This window comes from Saccoglossus kowalevskii, chromosome 4 (genome assembly GCF_978046115.1).
Source record: "Saccoglossus kowalevskii chromosome 4, keSacKowa6.1, whole genome shotgun sequence".
NCBI lineage: Eukaryota > Metazoa > Hemichordata > Enteropneusta > Harrimaniidae > Saccoglossus > Saccoglossus kowalevskii.
The window spans coordinates 39,406,543-39,412,542 of NC_140644.1; positions in this window are offsets into that span (position 1 = coordinate 39,406,543).

Below are 6,000 nucleotides of genomic sequence, written 5' to 3' on the forward strand. Positions count from 1 at the left end.
TATCACCAAATGGTGTTCCGTGTAACTTGTATAGTGTAATTAAACATTACTTGCTATTGTGTGGTGCGTAATTCTACCATCATGACGTATCACCATATCGTGTTCGGTGTGACTAGTATAGTGTAATTAAACATTACTTGCTCCTGTGTGGTGCGTAATTTTACAATCATGACATATCACCACATTGTGTTCCGTGTAACTAGTATAGTGTAATTAAACTTTACTTGCTACTGTGTGGTGCGTATTTATACGATCTTGACGTATCACCACATCGTGTTCCGTCTAACTAGTACAGTGTAATTAAACATTACTTGCTACTGTGTGGTGCTTAATTCTACCATCACGACGTATCACCATATCGGGTTGCGTGTAACTAGTACACATGTATAGTATAATTAATCATTACTTTTTACTGCGTGGTGCGTAATTATACGATCATGACGTATCACCAAATCGTGTTGCGGGTCACTATTATAGTATAATTAAGCATTACTTGCTACTGTGTGATGCGTAATTCTACCATCATGAGGTATCACCATATCGTGTTCGGTGTGACTAGTATAGTATAATTAAACATTACTTGTTACTGTGTGGTGCGTAATTGTACGATCATGATGTATCATCAAATCGTGTTCCCTGTAACTAGTATAGTGTAATTAAACATTACTTGCTACTGTGTGGTGCGTAATTCTACTATTATGATGTATCACCAAATCGTGTTCCCTGTAACTAGTATAGTGTAATTAATCATTACTTGCTACTGTGTGGTGCGTAATTCTACCACCATGACGTATCACCACATCGTGTTCCGTGTAACTAGTACAGTGTAATTAAACATTTCATGCTAGTGTGTGGTGCGTAATTCTAAGATCATGACGTATCACCACATCGTGTTCCGAGTCACTAGTATAGTGTAATTAATCATTACTTGCTACTGTGTGGTGCGTAATTCTACAATGATGACGGACCACCACATCGTGTTCCGTGTCACTAGTGTAGTGTAATTAAACATTACTAGCTACTGTGTGGTGCGTAATTATACAATCATGACGTAACACCACATCGTGTTCCATGTAACTAGTACAAATGTATAGTGTGATTAAACATTACTTGTTACTGTGTGGTGCGTAATAACACGGTCATGACGTATCATCAAATGGTGTTCCGTGTAACTAGTACAGTGTAATTAAACATTACTTGTTACTGCGTGATGTGTAACTCTACCATCATGACGTATCACCACATCGTGTTCCGTGTAACTAGTAGGAATGCATAGTGTAATTAAACATTACTTGTTACTGTGTGGGGCGTAATTATAACATCATGACGTATCACCATATCGTGTTCCGTGTAACTAGTATATATAGTGTAATTAAACATTACTTGCTACTGTGTGATGCGTAATTCTACCATCGTGACATATCACTACATCGTGTTCCGTGTAACTACTATAGTGTAATTTAAACATTATTTGCTACTGTGTGGTGCGTAGTTCTACTATCTTGACATATCACCATATCGTGTTCCGTGTAACTAGTACAAATGTATAGTGTAATTAAACATTACTTGTTTATCATGACGTATCATCATATCGTGTTCGGTGTGACTAGTATAGTGTAATTAAACATTACTTGCTATTGTGTGATGTGTAATTCTACCACCATGACATATCACCACATCGTGTTCGGTGTGACTAGTATAGTGTAATTATTCATTACTTGTTACTGTGTGGTGCGTAATTGTACGATCATGATGTATCACCAAATCGTGTTCCCTGTAGCTAGTATAGTGTAATTAAACATTACTTGCTACTGTGTGGTGCGTAATTCTACCATCATGACGTATCACCATATCGTGATCGGTGTGACTAGTATAGTGTAATTATTCATTACTTGTTACTGTGTGGTGCGTAATTATACGATCATGATGTATCATCAAATCGTGTTCCCTGTAACTAGTATAGTGTAATTAATCATTACTTGCTACTGTGTGGTGCGTAATTCTACAATCATGATGTATCACCACATCGTGTTCCGTATCACTAGTGTAGTGTAATTAAACATAACTAGCTACTGTGTGGTGCGTAATTCTAAAATCATGACGTAACACCACATTGTGTTCCATGTAACTAGTACAAATGTATAGTGTAATTAAACATTACTTGTTACTGTGTGGTGCGTAATAACACGATCATGAATTATCACCAAATGGTGTTCCGTGTAACTTGTATAGTGTAATTAAACTTTACTTGCTATTGTGTGGTGCGTAATTCTACCATCATGACGTATCACCATATCGTGTTCGGTGTGACTAGTATAGTGTATTTAAACATTACTTGCTCCTGTGTGGTGCGTAATTTTACAATCATGACATATCACCACATTGTGTTCCGTGTAACTAGTATAGTGTAATTAAACTTTACTTGCTACTGTGTAGTGCGTATTTATACGATCTTGACGTATCACCATATCGGGTTCCGTGTAACTAGTACAAATATATAGTGTAATTAAACATTACATGTTACTGTGTGGTGCGTAATTCTAAGATCATGACGTATCACCACATCGTGTTCCGAGTCACTAGTATAGTGTAATTAATCATTACTTGCTACTGTGTGGTGCGTAATTCTACAATCATGACGTATCACCACATCGTGTTCCGTGTCACCAGTGTAGTGTAATTAAACATTACTAGCTACTGTGTGGTGCGTAATTATACAATCAGACGTAACACCACATCCTGTTCAATGTAACTAGTACAAATATATAGTGTGATTAAACATTAATGGTTACTGTGTGGTGCGTAATAACACGATCATGACGTATCACCAAATGGTGTTCCGTGTAACTTGTATAGTGTAATTAAACATTACTTGCTATTGTGTGGTGCGTAATTCTACCATCATGACGTATCACCATACCGTGTTCGGTGTGACTAGTATAGTGGAATTAATCATTACTTGCTACCGTGTGATGCGTAATTCTATCATCATGACGTATCACCATATCGTGTTCGGTGTGACTAGTATAGTGTAATTAAACATTACTTGCTCCTGTGTGGTGCGTAATTTTACAATCATGACTTATCACCACATTGTGTTCCGTGTCACTAGTGCAGTGTAATTAAACATTACTTGCTACTGTGTGGTGCGTAATTCTACAATCACGATGTAACACCACATCGTGTTCCATGAAACTAGTACAAATGTATAGTGTAATTAAACATTACTTGTTACTGTGTCGTGCGTAATTATACGATCATGATGTATCACCAAATCGTGTTCCCCGTAACAAGTATAGTGTACTTAAAAGTACTTGCTTGCTTCTGTGTGGTGCGTAATTCTACCATCATGATGTATCACCATACCGTGTTCGGAGTGACTAGTATAGTGGAATTAATCATTACTTGCTACCATGTGATGCGTAATTATATCATCATGACGTATCACCATATCGTGTTCGGTGTGACTTGTATAGTGTAATTAAACATTACTTGCTACTGTGTGGTGCGTATTTATTTATACGATCTTGACGTATCACCACATCGTGTTACGTCTAACTAGTACAGTGTAATTAAACATTACTTGCTACTCTGTGGTGCTTAATTCTACCATCATGACGTATCTCCATATCGGGTTGCGTGTAACTAGTACACATGTATAGTATAATTAATCATTACATGTTACTGTGTGGTGCGTAATTATACGATCATGATGTATCACCAAATCGTGTTCCCTGTAACTAGTATAGTGTAATTAATCATTACTTGCTACTGTGTGGTGCGTAATTCTACCATCATGACATATCACCATATCGTGTTCCGTGTGACTAGCACAGTGTAATTAAACATTACTTGCTACTGTCTGGTGTGTAATACTACCATTATGACGTATCACCACATCGTGTTCCGTGTAACTAGTATAGTGTAATTAAACATTACTTGCTACTGTGTCGTGCGTAATTCTACCATCATGACGTATCTCCATATCGGGTTGCGTGCCACTAGTACAAATGTATAGTATAATTAATCATTATTTGTTACTGTGTGGTGCGTAATTATACGATCATGAAATATCACCAAATCGTGTTCCGGGTCACTATTATAGTGTAATTAATCATTACTTGCTACTGTGTGGTGCGTAATTATACAATCATGACGTATCACCACATCTTGTTCCGTGTAACTAGTACAGTGTAATTAAACATTTCTTGCTAGTGTGTGGTGCGTAATTCCAAGATCATGACGTATCACCACATCGTGTTCCGAGTCACTAGTATAGTGTAATTAAGCATTACTTGCTACTGTGTGGTGCGTAATTCTACAATCATGACGTATCACAACATCGTGTTCCGTGTCACCAGTGTAGTGTAATTAAACATTACTAGCTACTGTGTGGTGCGTAATTATACAATCATGACGTAACACCACATCGTGTTCCATGTAACTAGTACAAATGTATAGTGTGATTAAACATTATTTGTTACTGTGTGGTGCGTAATAACACGATCATGACGTATCACCAAATGGTGTTCCCTGTAACAAGTATAGTGTAATTAAAAAGTACTTGCTACTGTGTGGTGCGTAATTCTACCATCATGATGTATCACCATACCGTGTTTGGAGTGACTAGTATAGTGGAATTAATCATTACTTGCTACCGTGTGATGCGTAATTATATCATCATGACGTATCACCATATCGTGTTCGGTGTGACTAGTATAGTGTAATTTAACATTACTTGCTACTGTGTGGTGCGTATTTATTAATACGATCTTGACGTATCACCACATCGTGTTACGTCTAACTAGTACAGTGTAATTAAACATTACTTGCTACTCTGTGGTGCTTAATTCTACCATCATGACGTATCTCCATATCGGGTTGCGTGTAACTAGTACACATGTATAATTAGTATAATTAATCATTTCTTGCTAGTGTGCGGTGCGTAATTCTAAGATCATGACGTATCACCACTTCGTGTTCCGAGTCACTATTATAGTGTAATTAATCATTACTTGCTACTGTGTGGTGCGTAATTCTACAATCATGACGTATCACCACATCGTGTTCCGTGTCACCAGTGTAGTGTAATTAAACATTACTAGCTACTGTGTGGTGCGTAATTATACAATCATGACGTAACACCACATCGTGTTCCATGTAACTAGTACAAATGTATAGTGTGATTAAACATTATTTGTTACTGTGTGGTGCGTAATAACACGATCATGACGTATCACCAAATGGTGTTCCGTGTAACTTGTATAGTGTAAATAAACATTACTTGCTATTGTGTGGTGCGTAATTCTACCACCATGACGTATCACCATACCGTGTTCGGTGTGACTAGTATAGTGGAATTAATCATTACTTGCTACCGTGTGATGCGTAATTCTATCATCATGACGTATCACCATATTTCGGTGTGACTAGTATAGTGTAATTAAACATTACTTGCTACTGTGTGGTGCGTAATTCTACAATCACGACGTAACACCACATCGTGTTCCATGTAACTAGTACAAATGTATAGTGTAATTAAACATTACTTGTTACTGTGTCGTGCGTAATTCTACCATCATGACATATTACCATATCGCGTTCCGTGTGACTAGCACAGTGTAATTAAACATTACTTGCTACTGTCTGGTGTGTAATACTACCATTATGACGTATCACCACATCGTGTTCCGTGTAACTAGTATAGTGTAATTAAACATTACTTGCTACTGTGTGGAGCGTAATTCTACCATCATGACGTATCTCCATATCGGGTTGCGTGCCACTAGTACAAATGTATAGTATAATTAATCATTATTTGTTACTGTGTGGTGCGTAATTATACGATCATGAAATATCACCAAATCGTGTTCCGGGTCACTATTATAGTGTAATTAATCATTACTTGCTACTGTGTGGTGCGTAATTATACAATCATGACGTATCACCACATCTTGTTCCGTGTAACTAGTACAGTGTAATTAAACATTTCTTGCTAGT